Source organism: Aquarana catesbeiana, unplaced genomic scaffold (assembly GCF_042186555.1).
Source record: "Aquarana catesbeiana isolate 2022-GZ unplaced genomic scaffold, ASM4218655v1 unanchor211, whole genome shotgun sequence".
Classification (NCBI taxonomy): domain Eukaryota; kingdom Metazoa; phylum Chordata; class Amphibia; order Anura; family Ranidae; genus Aquarana; species Aquarana catesbeiana.
In genome coordinates this window covers 1,185,556-1,210,303 of record NW_027362637.1, presented here as the reverse complement: position 1 = coordinate 1,210,303, position 24,748 = coordinate 1,185,556, and the positions used below count along the sequence as shown (strand labels likewise).

General features: G+C 43.9%; 1 long non-coding RNA gene across 2 annotated transcripts in view; it reads right to left on the bottom strand.

The window, feature by feature from the left end:
• LOC141121500 (uncharacterized) overlaps nucleotides 1-24,748 on the bottom strand; it is a 1,788,704-nt gene that overhangs the window by 578,401 nt on the left and 1,185,555 nt on the right. The gene's annotated exons all lie outside the window — the stretch shown is intronic.

Here is a 24,748-nt window from a genome sequence, read left to right as displayed (position 1 = left end):
AGAGATCTCATCAAAAGCTATGGGTCAGCAGAGAAATCTCCAGACTCGTGGCCTGGCCAATCAAGTTGCCCCCTTCACACACTGAATAGCATCTTTCCAACATCACCCTAAACATCAGTCAGCCTTCTTACTTTCCAGATTTCTTTACCAAGCTGTACAGTACTATTATTAAGGATTTCTAAAGCAACAACAGTATATGCAGAACTTTAAAAGGAGACAGTACATTTACAATACAATTCAAGATGACTCAATACAATTTACTGATCCCCCAGTGCAGATGGATGCACATACATTTGTCCCTTACTAGCCTACCTTTTAAAGGCCGTGTATCTTCGTTCACTCAACAAGATGTATACACAGGCAGGCTAACTTGTAGATCATAGAAATCTTCTCAACATGAAAGCGACAAAAATTAAAATACTACCAACATGCAAACAAACATGCAAACCAACGTGATATATATAATATATACCTGTAACTGTCTGTATCTTTTTGTTTATATATATATATATAGATAGAAAGATATCTATCTATATATGTATTTTTATTTTCTGTCCGTAATAAATCTAAGAGTCTTTTAGTTGAATCAAATGGTCAAAAGTGAAACTGTCTAGCGAATTGATTCTTTCTACTCTTTTGTCAATTTTAACCAAAAGATTACAAGCCTGCCCACCACGACTAGGTAGACTCTTTTAGGGCAGGCCCTACACTAAACTACACTATGCTAACCTACTCGATGCTAGTCATCCTATCTTTAGTATTGGATACCTGTTTGAATTAGGCCCTATCCTATAACCTTCCTTCTTGCTTTACAGATTTGTTTACTAAAATCTACATAAGAGCAATCCTTTTCTTACACAAAATAGACATCAGATTTGGAATGGCTGATACTGTTACAATATGGCGGGTGATGTGGTGGTCAGCAATGATCATCTTAATTTCCTTACACATTTTCCCCTTCTTTGATCATTGTTGAGCACTCTTCCATATAAATTCATCCACATTAGCCTGGAATAACGCAGGTGAAGTGTAAAAGATGGGAAGAGTCCCCAAGATGTGTCTATTACCTGATTAGATCTGTCGAGACACTAGGGTATTGCCACCGATCTTCCACACATATTCTCACCTACTGATCCTCTAATGCAGATGGATGCACATACATTTGTCCCTTACTAGCCTACCAATTAAAAGGCAGTGTCCTTTCCTGTCTTCACACAGACCTAGACAGGTAAGTTCTCATAGAGATCGGAGACATGTCCCCGCCAGGAATGGAAAGGAATAGTACAAAGGCTTTAAACAATCATCCAGCTTTACAAAAGCTCACACTCTAACTAAATATGAAATAAGATAAATTCAGTGCTTCTTATTCTGGCCCAACTGGTGGCGTCCAGCTCCGGGTGGGTTCCAGGTGCAAACCAACATCCAGCTGCAAACTCCAGGTTTCTTTCACTAACCTGACACTGAGATTTGAGCGGGTTAAGTTGACATTCCTCCTGAAGGTCCCTCCTTCAAGTAGCGGGAGGCCGATCCCCAACCCCCCTCCAGCCGGTACAGCATAAGGACCCAAAGATGAAGGCGGTACCCTATCCAGAGATCTCATCAAAAGCTATGGGTCAGCAGAGAAATCTCCAGACTCGTGGCCTGGCCAATCAAGTTGCCCCCTTCACACACTGAATAGCATCTTTCCAACATCACCCTAAACATCAGTCAGCCTTCTTACTTTCCAGATTTCTTTACCAAGCTGTACAGTACTATTATTAAGGATTTCTAAAGCAACAACAGTATATGCAGAACTTTAAAAGGAGACAGTACATTTACAATACAATTCAAGATGACTCAATACAATTTACTGATCCCCCAGTGCAGATGGATGCACATACATTTGTCCCTTACTAGCCTACCTTTTAAAGGCCGTGTATCTTCGTTCACTCAACAAGATGTATACACAGGCAGGCTAACTTGTAGATCATAGAAATCTTCTCAACATGAAAGCGACAAAAATTAAAATACTACCAACATGCAAACAAACATGCAAACCAACGTGATATATATAATATATACCTGTAACTGTCTGTATCTTTTTGTTAATATATATATATATATATAGAAAGATATCTATCTATATATGTATTTTTATTTTCTGTCCGTAATAAATCTAAGAGTCTTTTAGTTGAATCAAATGGTCAAAAGTGAAACTGTCTAGAGAAATGATTATTTCTACTCTTTTGTCAATTTTAACCAAAAGATTACAAGCCTGCCCACTACGACAAGGTAGACTCTTTTAGGGCAGGCCCTACACTAAACTACACTATGCTAACCTACTCAATGCTAGTCATCCTATCTTTAGTATTGGATACCTGTTTGAATTAGGCCCTATCCTATAACCTTCCTTCTTGCTTTACAGATTTGTTTACTAAAATCTACATAAGAGCAATCCTTTTCTTACACAAAATAGACATCAGATTTGGAATGGCTGATACTGTTACAATATGGCGGGTGATGTGGTGGTCAGCAATGATCATCTTAATATCCTTACACATTTTCCCCTTCTTTGATCATTGTTGAGCACTCTTCCATATAAATTCATCCACATTAGCCTGGAATAACGCAGGTGAAGTGTAAAAGATGGGAAGAGTCCCCAGATTTGTCTATTACCTGATTAGATCTGTAGAGACACTAGGGGTATTGCCACCGATCTTCCACACATATTCTCACCTACTGATCCTCTAATGCAGATGGATGCACATACATTTGTCCCTTACTAGAATACCAATTAAAAGGCAGTGTCCTTTCCTGTCTTCACACAGACCTAGACAGGTAAGTTCTCATAGAGATCGGAGACATGTCTCCGCCAGGAATGGAAAGGAATAGTACAAAGCCTTTAAACAATCATCCAGCTTTACAAAAGCTCACACTCTAACTAAATATGAAATAAGATAAATTCAGTGCTTCTTATTCTGGCCCAACTGGTGGCGTCCAGCTCCGGGTGGGTTCCAGGTCCAAACCAGCATCCAGCTGCAAACTCCAGGTTTCTTTCACTAACCTGACACTGAGATTTGAGCGGGTTAAGTTGACATTCCTCCTGAAGGTCCCTCCTTCAAGTAGCAGGAGGCCGATCCCCAACCCCCCTCCAGCCGGTACAGCATAAGGACCCAAAGATGAAGGCGGTACCCTATCCAGAGATCTCATCAAAAGCTATGGGTCAGCAGAGAAATCTCCAGACTCGTGGCCTGGCCAATCAAGTTGCCCCCTTCACACACTGAATAGCATCTTTCCAACATCACCCTAAACATCAGTCAGCCTTCTTACTTTCCAGATTTCTTTACCAAGCTGTACAGTACTATTATTAAGGATTTCTAAAGCAACAACAGTATATGCAGAACTTTAAAAGGAGACAGTACATTTACAATACAATTCAAGATGACTCAATACAATTTACTGATCCCCCAGTGCAGATGGATGCACATACATTTGTCCCTTACTAGCCTACCTTTTAAAGGCCGTGTATCTTCGTTCACTCAACAAGATGTATACACAGGCAGGCTAACTTGTAGATCATAGAAATCTTCTCAACATGAAAGCGACAAAAATTAAAATACTACCAACATGCAAACAAACATGCAAACCAACGTGATATATATAATATATACCTGTAACTGTCTGTATCTTTTTGTTAATATATATATATATATATATATATAGATAGATAGATAGATAGATAGATAGATAGATAGATAGATAGATAGATAGATAGATAGATAGATAGATAGATAGATAGATAGATAGATAGATAGATAGATAGAAAGATATCTATCTATATATGTATTTTTATTTTCTGTCCGTAATAAATCTAAGAGTCTTTTAGTTGAATCAAATGGTCAAAAGTGAAACTGTCTAGAGAATTGATTCTTTCTACTCTTTTGTCAATTTTAACCAAAAGATTACAAGCCTGCCCACCACGACTAGGTAGACTCTTTTAGGGCAGGCCCTACACTAAACTACACTATGCTAACCTACTCGATGCTAGTCATCCTATCTTTAGTATTGGATACCTGTTTGAATTAGGCCCTATCCTATAACCTTCCTTCTTGCTTTACAGATTTGTTTACTAAAATCTACATAAGAGCAATCATTTTCTTACACAAAATAGACATCAGATTTGGAATGGCTGATACTGTTACAATATGGCGGGTGATGTGGTGGTCAGCAATGATCATCTTAATTTCCTTACACATTTTCCCCTTCTTTGATCATTGTTGAGCACTCTTCCATATAAATTCATCCACATTAGCCTGGAATAACGCAGGTGAAGTGTAAAAGATGGGAAGAGTCCCCAAGATGTGTCTATTACCTGATTAGATCTGTAGAGACACTAGGGTATTGCCACCGATCTTCTACACATATTCTCACCTACTGATCCTCTAATGCAGATGGATGCACATACATTTGTCCCTTACTATCCTATCAATTAAAAGGCAGTGTCCTTTCCTGTCTTCACACAGACCTAGACAGGTAAGTTCTCATAGAGATCGGAGACATGTCCCCGCCAGGAATGGAAAGGAATAGTACAAAGCCTTTAAACAATCATCCAGCTTTACAAAAGCTCACACTCTAACTAAATATGAAATAAGATAAATTCAGTGCTTCTTATTCTGGCCCAACTGGTGGCGTCCAGCTCCGGGTGGGTTCCAGGTGCAAACCAACATCCAGCTGCAAACTCCAGGTTTCTTTCACTAACCTGACACTGAGATTTGAGCGGGTTAAGTTGACATTCCTCCTGAAGGTCCCTCCTTCAAGTAGCGGGAGGCCGATCCCCAACCCCCCTCCAGCCGGTACAGCATAAGGACCCAAAGATGAAGGCGGTACCCTATCCAGAGATCTCATCAAAAGCTATGGGTCAGCAGAGAAATCTCCAGACTCGTGGCCTGGCCAATCAAGTTGCCCCCTTCACACACTGAATAGCATCTTTCCAACATCACCCTAAACATCAGTCAGCCTTCTTACTTTCCAGATTTCTTTACCAAGCTATACAGTACTATTATTAAGGATTTCTAAAGCAACAACAGTATATGCAGAACTTTAAAAGGAGACAGTACATTTACAATACAATTCAAGATCACTCAATACAATTTACTGATCCCCCAGTGCAGATGGATGCACATACATTTGTCCCTTACTAGCCTACCTTTTAAAGGCCGTGTATCTTCGTTCACTCAACAAGATGTATACACAGGCAGGCTAACTTGTAGATCATAGAAATCTTCTCAACATGAAAGCGACAAAAATTAAAATACTACCAACATGCAAACAAACATGCAAACCAACGTGATATATATAATATATACCTGTAACTGTCTGTATCTTTTTGTTTATATATATATATATATAGATAGAAAGATATCTATCTATATATGTATTTTTATTTTCTGTCCGTAATAAATCTAAGAGTCTTTTAGTTGAATCAAATGGTCAAAAGTGAAACTGTCTAGAGAATTGATTCTTTCTACTCTTTTGTCTATTTTAACCAAAAGATTACAAGCCTGCCCAACACGACAAGGTAGACTCTTTTAGGGCAGGCCCTACACTAAACTACACTATGCTAACCTACTCGATGCTAGTCATCCTATCTTTAGTATTGGATACCTGTTTGAATTAGGCCCTATCCTATAACCTTCCTTCTTGCTTTACAGATTTGTTTACTAAAATCTACATAAGAGCAATCCTTTTCTTACACAAAATAGACATCAGATTTGGAATGGCTGATACTGTTACAATATGGCGGGTGATGTGGTGGTCAGCAATGATCATCTTAATTTCCTTACACATGTTCCCCTTCTTTGATCATTGTTGAGCACTCTTCCATATAAATTCATCCACATTAGCCTGGAATAACGCAGGTGAAGTGTAAAAGATGGGAATAGTCCCCAAGATGTGTCTATTACCTGATTAGATCTGTAGAGACACTAGGGGTATTGCCACCGATCTTCCACACATATTCTCACCTACTGATCCTCTAATGCAGATGGATGCACATACATTTGTCCCTTACTAGCCTACCAATTAAAAGGCAGTGTCCTTTCCTGTCTTCACACAGACCTAGACAGGTAAGTTCTCATAGAGATCGGAGACATGTCCCCACCAGGAATGGAAAGGAATAGTACAAAGCCTTTAAACAATCATCCAGCTTTACAAAAGCTCACACTCTAACTAAATATGAAATAAGATAAATTCAGTACTTCTTATTCTGGCCCAACTGGTGGCCTCCAGCTCCGGGTGGGTTCCAGGTGCAAACCAACATCCAGCTGCAAACTCCAGGTTTCTTTCACTAACCTGACACTGAGATTTGAGCGGGTTAAGTTGACATTCCTCCTGAAGGTCCCTCCTTCAAGTAGCGGGAGGCCGATCCCCAACCCCCCTCCAGCCGTTACAGCATAAGGACCCAAAGATGAAGGCGGTACCCTACCCAGAGATCTCATCAAAAGCTATGGGTCAGCAGAGAAATCTCCAGACTCGTGGCCTGGCCAATCAAGTTGCCCCCTTTACACACTGAATAGCATCTTTCCAACATCACCCTAAACATCAGTCAGCCTTCTTACTTTCCAGATTTCTTTACTAAGCTGTACAGTACTATTATTAAGGATTTCTAAAGCAACAACAGTATATGCAGAACTTTAAAAGGAGACAGTACATTTACAATACAATTCAAGATGACTCAATACAATTTACTGATCCCCCAGTGCAGATGGATGCACATACATTTGTCCCTTACTAGCCTACCTTTTAAAGGCCGTGTATCTTTGTTCACTCAACAAGATGTATACACAGGCAGGCTAACTTGTAGATCATAGAAATCTTCTCAACATGAAAGCGACAAAAATTTAAATACTACCAACATGCAAACAAACATGCAAACCAACGTGATATATATAATATATACCTGTAACTGTCTGTATCTTTTTGTTTATATATATATATAGATAGAAAGATATCTATCTATATATGTATTTTTATTTTCTGTCCGTAATAAATCTAAGAGTCTTTTAGTTGAATCAAATGGTCAAAAGTGAAACTGTCTAGAGAATTGATTCTTTCTACTCTTTTGTCAATTTTAACCAAAAGAATACAAGCCTGCCCACCACGACTAGGTAGACTCTTTTAGGGCAGGCCCTACACTAAACTACACTATGCTAACCTACTCGATGCTAGTCATCCTATCTTTAGTATTGGATACCTGTTTGAATTAGGCCCTATCCTATAACCTTCCTTCTTGCTTTACAGATTTGTTTACTAAAATCTACATAAGAGCAATCCTTTTCTTACACAAAATAGACATCAGATTTGGAATGGCTGATACTGTTACAATATGGCGGGTGATGTGGTGGTCAGCAATGATCATCTTAATTTCCTTACACATTTTCCCCTTCTTTGATCATTGTTGAGCACTCTTCCATATAAATTCATCCACATTAGCCTGGAATAACGCAGATGAAGTGTAAAAGATGGAAAGAGTCCCCAAGATGTGTCTATTACCTGATTAGATCTGTACAGACACTAGGGTATTGCCACCGATCTTCCACACATATTCTCACCTACTGATCCTCTAATGCAGATGGATGCACATACATTTGTCCCTTACTAGCCTACCAATTAAAAGGCAGTGTCCTTTCCTGTCTTCACACAGACCTAGACAGGTAAGTTCTCATAGAGATCGGAGACATGTCCCCGCCAGGAATGGAAAGGAATAGTACAAAGCCTTTAAACAATCATCCAGATTTACAAAAGCTCACACTCTAACTAAATATGAAATAAGATGAATTCAGTGCTTCTTATTCTGGCCCAACTGGTGGCGTCCAGCTCCGGGTGGGTTCCAGGTGCAAACCAACATCCAGCTGCAAACTCCAGGTTTCTTTCACTAACCTGACACTGAGATTTGAGCGGGTTAAGTTGACATTCCTCCTGAAGGTCCGTCCTTCAAGTAGCGGGAGGCCGATCCCCAACCCCCCTCCAGCCGGTACAGCATAAGGACCCAAAGATGAAGGCGGTACCCTACCCAGAGATCTCATCAAAAGCTATGGGTCAGCAGAGATCTCCAGACTCGTGGCCTGGCCAATCAAGTTGCCCCCTTCACACACTAAATAGCATCTTTCCAACATCACCCTAAACATCAGTCAGCCTTTTTACTTTCCAGATTTCTTTACCAAGCTGTACAGTACTATTATTAAGGATTTCTAAAGCAACAACAGTATATGCAGAACTTTAAAAGAGACAGCACATTTACAATACAATTCAAGATGACTCAATACAATTAACTGATCCCCCAGTGCAGATGGATGCACATACATTTGTCCTTTACTAGCCTACCTTTTAAAAGGCCTTGTATCTTCGTTCACTCACCAAGATGTATACACAGGCAAGCTAACTTGTAGATCATAGAAATCTTCTCAACATGAAAGCTACAAAAATTAAAATACTACCAACATGCAAACAAACATGCAAGCCAACGTGATATATATAATATATACCTGTATGTAACTGTCTGTATGTTTTTGTTTATATATATATATATATATATATAGATAGAAAGATATCTATCTATATATGTATTTTTATTTTCTGTCCGTAATAAATCTAAGAGTCTTTTAGTTGAATCAAATGGTCAAAAGTGAAACTGTCTAGAGAATTGATTCTTTCTACTCTTTTATCAATTTTAACCAAAAGATTACAAGCCTGCCCACCATGACAAGGTAGACTCTTTTAGGGCACACCCTACACTAAACTTCACTATGCTAACCTACTCGATGCTAGCCATCCTATCTTTAGTATTGGATACCTGTTTGAATTAGGCCCTATCCTATAACCTTCCTTCTTGCTTTACAGATTTGTTTACTAAAATCTACATAAGAGCAATCCTTTTCTTACACAAAATAGACATCAGATTTGGAATGGCTGATACTGTTACAATATGGCGGGTGATGTGGTGGTCAGCAATGATCATCTTAATTTCCTTACACATTTTCCCCTTCTTTGATCATTGTTGAGCACTCTTCCATATAAATTCATCCACATTAGCCTGGAATAACGCAGGTGAAGTGTAAAAGATGGGAAGAGTCCCCAAGATGTGTCTATTACCTGATTAGATCTGTAGAGACACTAGGGGTATTGCCACCGATCTTCCACACATATTCTCACCTACTGATCCTCTAATGCAGATGGATGCACATACATTTGTCCCTTACTAGCCTACCAATTAAAAGGCCGTGTCCTTTCCTGTCTTCACACAGACCTAGACAGGTAAGTTCTCATAGAGATCGGAGACATGTCCCCACCAGGAATGGAGGGATGCTCGTGCTATTCATCCTATCTTTAGTATTGGATACCTGTTTGAATCAGTCCCTATCCTATAACCCGCCTTCTTGCTTTACAGATTTGTTTACTAAAATCTACTACGCAGTGCATACTAGTACATAATGACTTAAACTTGCAATTTTTATGTTTGTGGTGGTTTACTACCACTTTAATTAGCTGACTAATTTGTTAGTCAGGTCTGTCTAATTTGCTAGTACATATAACACTACCCTTTCCCTAGATTGACAATGCTGTTGTCCAAAGGTGGAGATGCTCTTAAACTGTACAAAAATTCTTTGTACATTCAATCGAAAATCACAAAAAATAGCGCAGGAACCTTTTTTTTTTAAATCGGTGTGGCATTGCAAAGTAGCAGCCACACCAATCTGAACCATTGTCGACAATAGGTAGAGACTTTTAATGCGATTTAGAACCGCATGATGAGCAGCAACGGTGTGAATGGGGGCTTAATGATTTGTATTTCTGCCAGTCCTTAGAATTACACAGCTCTGCCACACAGCACAGCCAGGCTTGAAGTATAGTAGATCTGATTTTTCTCTGCTGCCTGGATACTGAAAATATATTCTGTAGTCTGATGAGCTTGTTTCTCTGTTACTTTGCTCTCTCCTCTCAAAACTGACTGGCTCCCTATTCTGCTTCTCCCTCCCCAATCTGAGCTCTGCTGTACAGGGACTATGAGTGGCTGATACCAGATTGAATATAGGTGTTTACACTGCTTGCATTGTAAAAAAAAATTAAAGATGTATTAATGAATATCCAGCAGATTCATTTATGTATTTTAAAGTAGAGCTATAGGCAAAACCTTTCATTTAGGACCGAGAAAGGGAGGGTTATAATCCTTGTTGTATTTTATTATTAATTTTTGCCATCTGTGCCCCATTGGGGAGATTTGCCTTCACTTCATGCCCCATAGCCAAAACAGGAATTTAAAGGAAATCCCTCCAAAATGAGGGAACCCCTGGTTGTCATCAGGGTCTTCAGAACTAGTGTCCTTATTGGAAAATTTCCCCTCTATTACCGCTTTACGGGTCAAGCCAAAAATGGTATTTTCTTTCACTTTCATGGGGCAAAAACAGCAACATTACGCCGATAGAGTTCTAATACTTCTCCACACCTATCCAAAACACAACAAAAAAAAGTTTTGTCTTTATACATTAAATCTGCCCAGAGTGCACCATTAAATGTAATATTTAGGAAGGAGTTAAAGTATAGCTAAAGGAAAAACATTTTAGTTTTGGACAGAGTGGAGAGGGATAAGAACACCTGTCAGGTATTTATTGCTGTCTGTGCCCCTGTTAGGCTCTATTTACACCTTTGCGTTCTGGAAATGAACGCAGAAGTGAGCATTTTTGGGTATCTTGCTGGGACATGTACAAAACATGCATTGTGCTTGCAGTGGTATTACCTTTCAATGGCCCCCCAAACGCAGACAGCATGCGAGCAATTTGTGCATAGCAAAACAGGCCACAAATGCGCCAAAACGCGCTGTAAAAAATAAATAAAATGTGAAGCTTCTTTGACATGTTTGTCACGCATAGGGAAGCCCATTTAAGTGAATGGGCTACCCTATGTGTGTTGAGTAAAAAGACGTGAGGTAAGAAAGGGGCCTTAGTGAGATTCACCCTCTCCATTTGTCCCTTTTAGGTTACCAAGCGTGAAAGTAAAAGAAAATCCCACATTTTGAGCTGTCACCAAGATAGAAATAGCGTTGAAATCTTTTCATGGGGACACTAGTTCTAGAATCCCTCCAATATGGAATGTTTTTCTTTCACTTCCTGTTTCAGCTATTTAACAGGAAGTGAAGGGATCTCCCCAATTGGTAATGGCAAAATAAATCCTGACAGCCACTACACCAATGCAAGTAACCTACGTTACTGTGCAATGTGGTAAAATTCATTAGCGATTGTCACACAATTGGGTGGACTCGGGGAGCAGTGCTCTGATCCACTGCTCTACTGACACCGTCCTCTGCTCTACTGACAGCGTCCTCGGCCCTACTGACACCGTCCACTGCCCTACTGACACCGTCCACTACCCTACAGACACCGTCCACTGCTCTACTGACACCGTCCACTCCCCTACTGACACTGTCCACTGCCCTACTGACACCGTCCACTGCTCTACTGACACCATCCACTGCTCTACTGACACCGTCCACTGCCCTACTGACACCGTCCACTGCTCTACTGACACCGTCCACTCCCCTACTGACACTGTCCACTGCCCTGCTGACACCGTCCACTGCCCTACTGACACCGTCCACTGCCCTACTGACACCGTCCACTGCTCTACTGACACCGTCCACTGCCCTACTGACACCATTCACTGCTCTACTGACACCATCCACTGCTCTACTGACACAGTCCTCTGCCCTACTGACACCGTCCACTGTTCTACTGACACCGTCCACTGTTCTACTGGCACCGTCCACTGTTCTACTGGCACTGTCCACTGTTCTACTGACACCGTCCACTGCCATCCTGACACCGTCCACTGCCCTACTGACACCGTTCACTGCTCTGACACCATCCACTGCTCTACTGACACCGTCCACTGCCCTACTGACACCGTCCACTGCCCTATTGACACCATCCACTGCCCTATTGACACCGTCCACTGCCCTATTGACACCATCCTCTGCCCTACTGACACCATCCACTGCTCTACTGACACCATCCACTGCTCTACTGACACCACCCACTGCTCTACTGACACAGTCCTCTGCCCTACTGACACTGTCCACTGCTCTACTGACACCGTCCACTGCCCTACTGACACCGTCCACTGCCCTACTGACACCGTCCACTGCCCTACTGACACTGTCCACTGCCCTACTGACATCGTCCACTGCCCTACTGACACCGTCCACTGCCTTACTGACACCATCCACTGCCCTACTGACACGGTCCACTGCCCTACTGACACCATCCACTGCCCTACTGACACCATCCAATGATCTACTGACACCGTCCACTGCCATCCTGACACAGTCCACTGCTCTACTGACACTGTCCAGTGCCCTACTGACACCATACACTGCCTTACTGACACCATCCACTGCCCTACTGACACTGTCCACTGCTCTACTGACACCATCCACTTTTCTACTGACACCGTCCAATGATCTACTGACACCATCCACTGCCATCCTGACACAGTCCACTGCTCTACTGACACTGTCCACTGCCCTACTGACACCGCCCACTGCTCTGACACCATCCACTGCCTATTGACACCGTCCTCTGCCCTACTGACACCATCCACTGCTCTACTGACACCATCCACTGCTCTGACACAGTCCTCTGCCCTACTGACACCGTCCACTGCCCTACTGACACCGTCCACTGCTCTACTGACACCGCCCACCGCCCTTCTGACATCTTCCACTGCTTGCTCTACTGACACTGTCCACTGCTATACTGACACCGTCCACTGCCCTATTGACACCATCCTCTGCCCTACTGACACCATCCAATGTTCTACTGACACCGCCCACTGCCATCCTGACACCATCCACTGCTCTACTGACACCGTCCACTATTCTACTGACACTGTTCACTGTTCTACTGCCACTGTCCACTGTTCTACTGACATCGTCCACTGCCATCCTGACACTGTCCACTGCTCTGACACCGTCCACTGTTCTACTGACACCGTCCACTGCCCTACAGACACCGTCCACTTTTCTACTGACACCATCCACTGCTCTACTGACACCGTCCAATGATCTACTGACACCGTCCACTGCCATCCTGACACCGTTCACTGCTCTACTGACACCATCCGCTGCTCTACTAACATTGTCCACTGCCCTACTGACACCGTCCACTGCCTTACTGACACCATCCACTGCCCTACTGACACCATCCACTGCCCTACTGACACCGTCCAATGATCTACTGACACCGTCCACTGCTCTACTGACTCTGTCCAGTGCCCTACTGACACCGTACACTGCCCCACTGTTACCATCCACTGTCCTACTGACAACGTCCACTGCTCTACTGACACCGTCCTCTGCTCTACTGGCTGACAGTGTCCACTTTTAAGGTAGACTAGTTTCATATTTTAACTGACATTTCTTTTATTAATCGAATCATATTTTATGGGTACACGAATGGTTTAGTTTCATTTAACCATGTCCCTTTAAGTCCCCCACACTGTTAATGCAATTTGGCCGCAGCCACTGTTCACCATAGCACACCTCATTACTACTCTCTTTGGGTAACCCAAAAGGTGTCCCAGGTACTTTACACTCATATAGTGTGTACTTCAAAAAAATTGCTGTGTGCCGTGAAAATGTTCGGGTTTGGCTTGAAGAAAAGGTGGCAACCCTAGACTGAGAGAGAGTGGAGACAAGGACTGATAGATGGAAGACCAGGGACTGACAGAGAGTGGAGACAAGGACTGAGAGAGGGAAGACCATGGACTGAGAGAGAGTGGAGAAAAGGACTGAGAGAGGGAAGACCGGGGACTGAGAGAGAGTGGAGTCAAGGACTGAGAGAGAGAAGACCGGGGACTGACATTGAGTGGAGACAAGGACTTAGAGAGGGAAGACCGGGGACTGACAGAGAGTGGAGACAAGGACTGAGAGAGGGAACATCGGAGACTGACAGAGAGTGGAGACAAGGACTTAGAGAGGGAAGACCGGGGACTGACAGAGAGTGGAGACAAGGACTGAGAGAGGGAACATCGGGGACTGACAGAGAGTGGAGACAAGGACTGAGAGAGGGAAGACCGGGGACTGAGAGAGACTGGAGTCTAGGACTGAGAGAAAGAAGACTGGTGACTGAGTGAGAGTGGAGACAAGGACTGAGAGAGGGAAGACCAGGGACTGACAGAGACTGGAGACAAGGACTAAAAGAGGGAAGACCGGGGACTGACATTGAGGGGAGACAAGGACTGAGAGAGGGAAGACCATGAACTGAGGGAGAGTGGAGAAAAGGACTGAGAGAGGGTATACCGGGGACTGACAGAGTGGAGACAAGGACTGAGAGAGGGAAGACCGGGGACTGACAGAGAGTGGAGACAAGGACTGAGAGAGGGAAGACCGGGGACTGACAGAGAGTGGAGACAAGGACTAAGAGAGTGAAGACCGGGGACTGAGAGAGACTGGAGACAAGGACTGACAGATACTGGAAACAAGGACTAAGAGAGGGAAGACCGGGGACTGAGAGAGAGTGGAGACAAGGACTGAGAGAGGGAAGACCAGGGACTGCAGAGGCTGGAAACAAGGACAGAGAGAGGGTAGACCGGGGACTGACATTGAGTGGAGACAAGGACTGAGAGAGGGAAGATGGGGGACTGAGAGAGTGGGTGGAGACAAGGACTGAGACAAGGAAGACCAGGGCCTGACAGAGACTGGAGACAAGGACAGAGAGAGGGAAGACCGGGGACTGACATTGAGTGGAGACAAGGACTGAGAGAGGGAAGACCGGGGAATGAGAGAGAGTGGAGAAAAGGACTGAGAGAGGGAATACCGGGGACTGACAGAGAGTGGAGACAAGGACTAAGAGAGGGAAGACCGGGGACTGACATTGAGTGGAGACAAGGACTGAGAGAGGGAAGATCGGGGACTGACAGAGAGTGGAGACAAGGACTGAGAGAGGGAACATCGGGGACTGACAGAGAGTGGAGACAAGGACTGAGAGAGGGCAGACCGGGGACTGAGAGAGACTGGAGTCTAGGACTGAGAGAAAGAAGACTGGTGACTGAGTGGGAGTGGAGACAAGGACTGAGAGAGGGAAGACCAGGGAGTGACAGAGACTGGAGACAAGGACTAAGAGAGGGAAGACCGGGGACTGACATTGAGTGGAGACAAGGACTGAGAGAGGGAAGACCGGGGACTGACAGAGGTGGAGACAAGGACTGAGAGAGGGAAGACCGGGGACTGACAGAGGTGGAGACAAGGACTGAGAGAGGGAATACCGGGGACTGACAGAGAGTGGAGACAAGGACTGAGAGAGGGAAGACCATGGACTGAGAGAGAGTGGAGACAAGGACTGAGAGAGGGAAGACCATGGACTGAGGGAGAGTGGAGAAAAGGACTGAGAGAGGGAATACCGGGGACTGACAGAGTGGAGACAAGGACTGAGAGAGGGAAGACCGGGGACTGACAGAGAGTGGAGACAAGGACTAAGAGTGTGAAGACCGGGGACTGAGAGAGACTGGAGACAAGGACTGACAGATACTGGAAACAAGGACTAAGAGAGGGAAGACCGGGGACTGAGAGAGAGTGGAGACAAGGACTGAGAGAGGGAAGACCAGGGACTGTAGAGGCTGGAAACAAGGACAGAGAGAGGGTAGACCGGGGACTGACATTGAGTGGAGACAAGGACTGAGAGAGGGAAGATGGGGGACTGAGAGAGAGAGTGGAGACAAGGACTGAGACAAGGAAGACCAGGGACTGACAGAGACTGGAGACAAGGACAGAGAGAGGGAAGACCGGGGACTGACATTGAGTGGAGGCAAGGACTGAGAGAGGGAAGACGGGGGACTGACAGAACGTGGAGATAAGGACTGAGTGAGGGAATATCGGGGACTGACAGAGGGTGGAGACAAGGACTGAGAGAGGGAAGACCGGCACTTTCTATTTATAATTACTTTACCTTTCGGACACTGCACCATAAGTTTATTTTCAATTTTTGCTATACACTGGAGATATCTGGTGGTAATTTTATGTATAATAGCACTTCAGAGTTTATATTATTGCATATTTTGCACGTTCATTTTATGTTAATTAATCCTCTAGGGACATCTAGCGGTCATTCATGATATTGCACTTTTTTTTTTGCACTTTATGATGTATATGTTTTGTTAAAGAGTAGGGTGCGTTGTTCATCACAGTTTTCTTACTGCACTGATTAGAGCTCAGACACAGGCTCCATTGGCTCCTGCTGCTGTCAGTCACAGCCAGTGAGTAGGGGGCAGGCCTGAGATGGCTAAGGAGTGAGCATGCACAAGTGCCCCCATAGCAAGCAGCTTGCTACGGGGGCATCGGCAGGGAGGAGGAGCCAGGAGTACCGACAGGGACCTAAGAAGAGGAGGATCAGGGCTGCTCTGTGCAAAACCATTGCACAAAGCAGGCAAGTATATACAACTGGTCTACAACCGACTAAGCGACCATCTGACCATGAATAAACTTCTTGATCCCCTTCAGTCTGGTTTTCGCCCTCAACGCTCCACGGAAACTGCTCTCCTTAAACTCTCAAATGACCTACTAATGGCTAAAACCAGTGGACACTATTCTGTACTACTTCTCCTGGATCTCTCTGCTGCCTTTGACACAGTGGACCACCCCCTCCTCCTCAAAAAACTCCACTCCTTTGGTCTCCGTGACTGTACTCTTCGCTGGTTCTCATCCTACCTATCCCACCGCTCCTTCAGTGTCACTTACAACTCTACTTCCTCCTCTCCTCTTCCTTTCTCCGTTGGGGTCCCCCAAGGTTCTGTTCTTGGACCTCTCCTTTTCTCAATCTACACCACCTCCTTGGGTCAGTTGATTGCCTCCCACGGCTTTAAATATCATCTCTATGCTGATGACACCCAAATCTATCTCTCCACCCCCCAGCTCTCTCCATCTGTCTCCTCACGCATTACCAACTTACTAGCAGACATATCAGCCTGGATGTCACATCACTTCCTCAAACTCAACCTATCCAAAACTGAGCTCATGATATTTCCTCCCTCAGGTGCCACTTCCCCTGATTTCTCTGTCAATATCAAGGGCTCAACTATCAACCCATCTCCCCACACCAAGGTCCTAGGTGTAATCCTGGACTCTGAACGAACCTTTCGATCCCACATTCTATCACTATCCAAAACTTGCCGCCTCAATCTCCGCAACATCTCCAAGATACGCCCCTTCCTAACCAATGTCACCACAAAGCTTCTAATCCACTCCCTGGTCATCTCCCGCCTCGACTACTGCAACTCCCTCCTCATTGGTTTACCTCTAAATAGGCTTTCCCCACTTCAGTCCATCATGAACGCTGCTGCCAGGCTCATCCATCTCACAAACCGCTCAGCGTCTGCTACACCCCTCTGCCAATCCCTCCATTGGCTGCCACTCAGTCACCGAATTAAATTCAAGATACTAACTATAACTTACAAAGCCATCCACAACCTGGCCCCCAGCTACATCTCTAACCTAGTCACAAAATGCCAACCTAATCATTGTCTTCGCTCCTCCCAAGACCTCCTGCTCTCAAACTCCCTTGTCACCTCATCCCATGCTCCCCTTCAGGACTTCTCCAGAGCCTCCCCATCCTCTGGAATGCTCTACCCCAATCCGTCTGATTTTCTCCTACTTTATCCACTTTCAGACGATCCCTGAAAACTCATCTCTTCAGAGAAGCCTATCTGGCCCCCACCTAACACCTGTACATGTATCTTCTCAATCAGTACATCACCCACAGTTATTACCTCTTATATCTCTTGACCTTCCCTCTTAGATTGTAAGCTCTAAGGAGCAGGGCCCTCTGATTCCTACTGTATTAAAGTGTATTGTATTTGTACTGTCTACCCTCAAGTTGTAAAGCGCTACGTAAACTGTTGGCGCTATATAAATCCTGTATAATAATAATAATAATATTTAGGAACATATATTATATGTTATAATAGGAACATTTACGATCACTTTAAGTCTAGGTCTAATGCAGTGCGGGAAACACTGCAATCAGTTTGGATTTCCCGTATCGCATGCAAAACACACTGCCCTTGTGACCTGCTCCAGGTGAACTGTGAGTGAAGGATTGTGTATATGGGATTGTATTATTATTTTTTTTTTGGTTGAACTAGATGGACTTGTGTCTATTTTGAACCTAACTATGTAACAATGTGTCAATGTTAATGACACTGAAAACACAGTGCGTTTGCCTGCACCATAATGCCATTCTGTACTATGCGATCTAGTTGTGGCGCAGCTTAAAAATGGTGCATGGAGTTCTTTGTTGCTATTTGAGCCCATTTAAAATGAATAGGCTCAAATCGCACTGCACTGAATTGCATGTGAATTGCAGGAATGCATTCCATTTCACATGTGCGATTCACATGCGGTTGAGCCTAAAGACTGCAAGCATAATACAAGATATGGTTAGTAACTGCAGTCATGAGACAAGAGATGGTCAGAGATTGTGGGCATGATACAAGAGAAAGTGGAAATGTTACAAGAGACTACTGTCAGAGACTGTGATCAGAATATAGGAGTTGTTGGAGTCTGGGAACATGGTCCAAGAGACAGTAGTAGACTGGAGACACATCACATGAGACTGCTAGAAATCCCGGCTATTACAGGGAAATGGGGGACCCAAGAGTAGTGTCTGCAGGGCACAGGTTGGGCACCTAAGTTGTAAACAATTGTTTACAGCCCATGAAGCTGCCATCTTTGCCTCAGTTTGATCTGCAGTGGGTGCTGCACATGTGATCAGTTATAACAACAGCCATTTGGTGGCTTGACAGTTTGGTTGAGAGCACAAGCAACTTTTACCTTTCTCTCTCACGGCATTCCCCGAATGTAACTGTTTTGGGAAACTGATCGACGGGTTAAGTTCCACTTTAAAAGCTTCAGGTTAGGTTCACATATATGCATCAAATTTGCATGACAGGAGAGTGTGACCGGCTGTCAATGGAGCCGAATCACACAGGTCTGGGGCGGCCGCAGTCCAGATTGCAGAAGGGTGCTGTGCATCTTTGGGTCCGGTTCAAGTGCAAATTCAGGCAAAAATTCAGAGCTGAATCGCACCTGAACCGGTGAATAGACACGCACCGGGCCCCATGCCGTGAACCCGGCATCAAAAAGAAAAATGTTTCTGCAGCAGTTTAGCGCCCGGCCAGCATTGTATCTACAGAATGTCACACAGGGTCACTAGAGGGCAAAGGAACCGCTCACCTGTTTCTGTAGCGTCACTCCCTCATTGGCTGGATTATGGTGGTAATGCTCTCCCTCATTGGTGAAGGACGATTGTACAGTGTTTCCGCCATCGAGGGACTGACAACTCACTAATCCGGCCAGAGAGTTATTTCTCTACAGGTTAGTTGCCTGTAGCATGCCAAGATCACAGGTATTAGTGTGACCATACATGTCACAATCTGATCGTACAATCTTCTTTTAAACTTACCAATTTTTACATCAAAGAGCACAAATTTACACAATGTATTTAGTTTGCATGAATATGCACAGGGCCTTCTATGACAGATTTGGTGGTGGATGTAAAGCAGATTGTACAGAGTTTTAGTTGGAGTTGGGCTTTAGGATTTAAAATGTTACCATTGAATATGATATCCTGATGAGGGTCCATTTCCAGCTGCGTCTCTGCTGGTGTGTACACAAGGCCTATTCAGGCTCCTTCTGGACTGGTGTCTTAGAGATCAGTTATACCCGATTATCATTCTTCTCAGGACTGGTATAGATAGTACATTGCAGGTACCCCTCATCTCCTCTATTACAGGGGATAATGAACAGTCGGTGCAGATGGCGGAGATCTGGGGAAATGAAGGTGTGGTACGGGCCGCCTCTGAAGGATTTGTCACCATCAAGATTGACAGTAAGAAGTTTGTGAACCTTTATTACTTTAATCTTATGTAATAAGCAGTATTTAAAGTGGAGGGCCACCCTAAAATAAAAAATGGCATCAAAAATCATAAAAAAAAAAAAAACATTTGAAAAAAATTTTTTTTTTAACCACTTGCCGACCACTTCACGCATATATACGTGAGCAGAATGGCACGGGCAGGCAAAATCACATACCCATACGTGATCTGCCTCCCACGGGCGGGGGGTCCGATCAGAACCCCCCCCACCCGGTGCCAGCGGCGGTCGGCTTTTGGCTGGGAGCGTTGAGAGGCGAGGGGGAGGCTATCCGATCGTGGCCCCCCTCGCGATCGCTCCCAGCCAATAAGAAACATCCCCTGCCTGTGTATGGTACACACAGGCAGAGGATGTGATGTCATCTCTCCTCGACTCGGCAGTTTCGGTTCCGGCGCCGAGGAGAGAAGACTTCACAGTGAGTGAACAGCGACAGTTACTGTGGTAGGGCAGTTAGTATTAGCCCCCTGTAGGTCTAGGATACCCCCCTAACCCCCCCCAATAAAGTTTTAACCCCTTGATCACCCCCTGTCGCCAGTGTCGCTAAGCGATCATTTTTCTGATCGCTGTATTAGTGTCACTGGTGACGCTAGTTAGGGACGTAAATATTTAGGTTCGCCTTCAGCGTTTTATAGCGACAGGGACCCCCATATACTATCTAATAAATGTTTTAACCCCTTGATTGCCCCCTAGTTAACCCTTTCACCACTGATCACTGTATAACCGTTACAGTTGACGTCAGGGCACCCGCCGTTTATTACCGAATAAAGGTTTAGCCCCCTGATCGCCCGGCGGTGATATGCGTCGCCCCAGGCAGCGTCAGATTAGCGCCTGTACCGCTAACACCCACGCACGCAGCATACGCCTACCTTAGTGGTATAGTATCTGTACGGATCAATATCTGATCCGATCAGATCTATACTAGCGTCCCCAGCAGTTTAGGGTTCCCAAAAACGCAGTGTTAGCGGGATCAGCCCAGATACCTGCTAGCACCTGCGTTTTGCCCCTCCGCCTGGCCCAGCCCAGCCCACCCAAGTGCAGTATCGATCGATCACTGTCACTTACAAAACACTAAACGTATAACTGCAGCGTTCGCAGAGTCAGGCCTGATCCCTGCGATCGCTAACAGTTTTTCTGGTAGCGTTTTGGTGAACTGGCAAGCACCAGTGGCCTAGTACACCCCGGTCGTAGTCAAACCAGCACTGCAGTAACACTTGGTGACGTGGCGAGTCCCATAAGTGCAGTTCAAGCTGGTGAGGTGGCAAGCACAAGTAGTGTCCCGCTGCCACCAAAAAGACAAACACAGGCCCGTCGTGCCCATAATGTCCTTCCTGGTGCATTCGCCAATCCTAATTGGGAACCCACCACTTCTGCAGCACCCGTACTTCCCCCATTCACATCCCCAACCAAATTCAGTCGGCTGCATGAGATGCATTTTCTTTATGTCCTCCCGAGTACCCCTACCCAGCGAACCTCCTCAAAAAAGATGTTGTGTCTGCAGCAAGCGCGGATATAGGCGTGACACCCGCTATTATTGTCCCTCCTGTCCTGACAATCCTGGTCTTTGCATTGGTAAATGTTTTGAACGCTACCATACACTAGTTGAGTATTAGCGTAGGGTACAGCATTCCACAGACTAGGCACACTTTCACAGGGTCTCCCAAGATGCCATCGCATTTTGAGAGACCCGAAGCTGGAACCGGTTACAGTTATAAAAGTTACAGTTACAAAAAAAAAAAATAAATAAAAAAACACAAACAAAAATAAAAAAAAAATAGTTGTCGTTTTATTGTTCTCTCTCTCTCTATTCTCTCTATTGTTCTGCTCTTTTTTACTGTATTATATTCTGCAATGTTTTATTGTTATTATGTTTTATCATGTTTGCTTTTCAGGTATGCAATTTTTTATACTTTACCGTTTACTGTGCTTTATTGTTAACCATTTTTTTGTCTTCAGGTACGCCATTCACGACTTTGAATGGTTATACCAGAATGATCCCTGCAGGTTTAGGTATCATCTTGGTATCATTCTTTTCAGCCAGCAGTCGGCTTTCATGTAAAAGCAATCCTAGCGGCTAATTAGCCTCTAGACTGCTTTTACAAGCAGGAGGGATGGAATGCCCCCCCCCCCCACCGTCTTCCGTGTTTTTCTCTGGCTCTCCTGTCTCACCAGGGAACCTGAGAATGCAGCCAGTGATTCAGCCAGCTGACCATAGAGCTGATCAGAGACCAGAGTGGCTCCAAACATCTCTATGGCCTAAGAAACCGGAAGCTACGAGCATTTTATGACTTAGATTTCGCCGGATGTAAACAGCGCCATTGGGAAATTGGGAAAGCATTTTATCACACCGATCTTGGTGTGGTCAGATGCTTTGAGGGCAGAGGAGAAATCTAGGGTCTAATAGACCCCAATTTTTTCAAAAAAGAGTACCTGTCACTACCTATTGCTATCATAGGGGATATTTACATTCCTTGAGATAACAATAAAAATGATTTAAAAAAAAAAAAATGAAAGGAACAGTTTAAAAATAAGATAAAAACAAAAAAATAATAAAGAAAAAAAAAAAAAGCACCCCTGTCCCCCCTGCTCTCGCGCTAAGGCGAACGCAAGCGTCGGTCTGGCGTCAAATGTAAACAGCAATTGCACCATGCATGTGAGGTATCACCGCGAAGGTCAGATCGAGGGCAGTAATTTTAGCAGTAGACCTCCTCTGTAAATCTAAAGTGGTAACCTGTAAAGGCTTTTAAAAATGTATTTAGTTTGTCGCCACTTCACGTTTGTGTGCAATTTTAAAGCACGTCATGTTTGGTATCCATGTACTCGGCCTAAGATCATCCTTTTTATTTCATCAAACATTTGGGCAATATAGTGTGTTTTAGTGCATTAAAATTTTAAAAAAGTGTGTTTTTTCCCCAAAAAATGCGTTTGAAAAATCGCTGCACAAATACTGTGTGAAAAAAAAAATGAAACACCCACCATTTTAATCTGTAGGGCATTTGCTTTAAAAAAATATATAATGTGTGGGGGTTCAAAGTAATTTTCTTGCAAAAAAAATAATTTTTTCATGTAATCAAAAAGTGTCAGAAAGGGCTTTGTCTTCAAGTGGTTAGAAGAGTGGGTGATGTGTGACATAAGCTTCTAAATGTTGTGCATAAAATGCCAGGACAGTTCAAACCCCCCCCAAATGACCCCATTTTGGAAAGTAGACACCCCAAGCTATTTGCTGAGAGGCATATCGAGTCCATGGAATATTTTATATTGTGACACAAGTTGCGGGAAAGAGACAATTTTTTTTTTTTTTTTTGCACAAAGTTGTCACTAAATGATATATTGCTCAAACATGCCATGGGAATATGTGAAATTACACCCCAAAATACATTCTGTTGCTTCTCCTGAGTACGGGGATACCACATGTGTGGGACTTTTTGGGAGCCTAGCCGCGCACGGGACCCCGAAAACCAAGCACCGCCTTCAGGCTTTCTAAGGGCGTAAATTTTTTATTTCACTCTTCACTGCCTATCACAGTTTCGGAGGCCATGGAATGCCCAGGTGGCAAAAGAAAAAACCCAAATGACCCCATTTTGGAAAGTAGACACCCCAAGCTATTTGCTGAGCGGTATAGTGAGTATTTTGCAGACCTCACTTTTTGTCACAAAGTTTTGAAAATTGAAAAAAAAAAAAAAATTTTCTTGTCTTTCTTCATTTTCAAAAACAAATGAGAGCTGCAAAATACTCATCATGCCTCTCAGCAAATAGCTTGGGGTGTCTACTTTCCAAAATGGGGTCATTTGGGGGGGGGGGTTGTGCCACCTGGGCATTCCATGGCCTCCGAAACTGTGATAGGCAGTGAAGAGTGAAATCAAAAATTTACACCCTTAAAAATCCTGAAGGCGGTGATTGGTTTTCGGGGCCCCGTACGCGGCTAGGCTCCTAAAAAGTCCCACACATGTGGCATCCCCATACTCAGGAGAAGCAGCTAAATGTATTTTGGGGTGCAATTCCACATATGCCCATGGCCTGTGTGAGCAATATATCATTTAGTGACAACTTTGTGCAAAAAATAAAAATAAAAAAAAAATTTGTCACTTTCCCGCAACTTGTGTCAAAATATAAAATATTCCATGGACTCAACATGCCTCAAAGCAAATAGATTGGGGTGTCTACTTTCCAAAATGGGGTCATTTGGGGGGGGTTATGCCATCTGGGCATTTTATGGCCTTCAAAACTGTGATAGGTAGTGAGGAGTAAAATCAAAAATTTACGCCCTTAGAAATCCTGAAGGCAGTGATTGGTTTTCGGGGCCCCGTACGTGGCTAGGCTCCCAAAAAGTCCCACACATGTGGTATCCCCATACTCAGGAGAAGCAGCTAAATGTATTTTGGGGTGCAATTCCACATATGCCCATGGCCTGTGTGAGCAATATATCATTTAGTGACAACTTTTTGTAATTTTTTTTTTTTTTTTTTTGTCATTATTCAATCACTTGGGACAAAAAAAATGAATATTCAATGGGCTCAACATGCCTCTCAGCAATTTCCTTGGGGTGTCTACTTTCCAAAATGGGGTCATTTGTGGGGGTTTTGTACTGCCCTGCCATTTTAGCACCTCAAGAAACAACATAGGCAGTCATAAATTAAAGGCTGTGTAAATTCCAGAAAATGTACCCTAGTTTGTAGGCGCTATAACTTTTGCGCAAACCAATAAATATACACTTATTGACATTTTTTTTTTACCAAAGACATATGGCCGAATACATTTTGGCCTAAATGTATGACTAAAATTGAGTTTATTGGATTT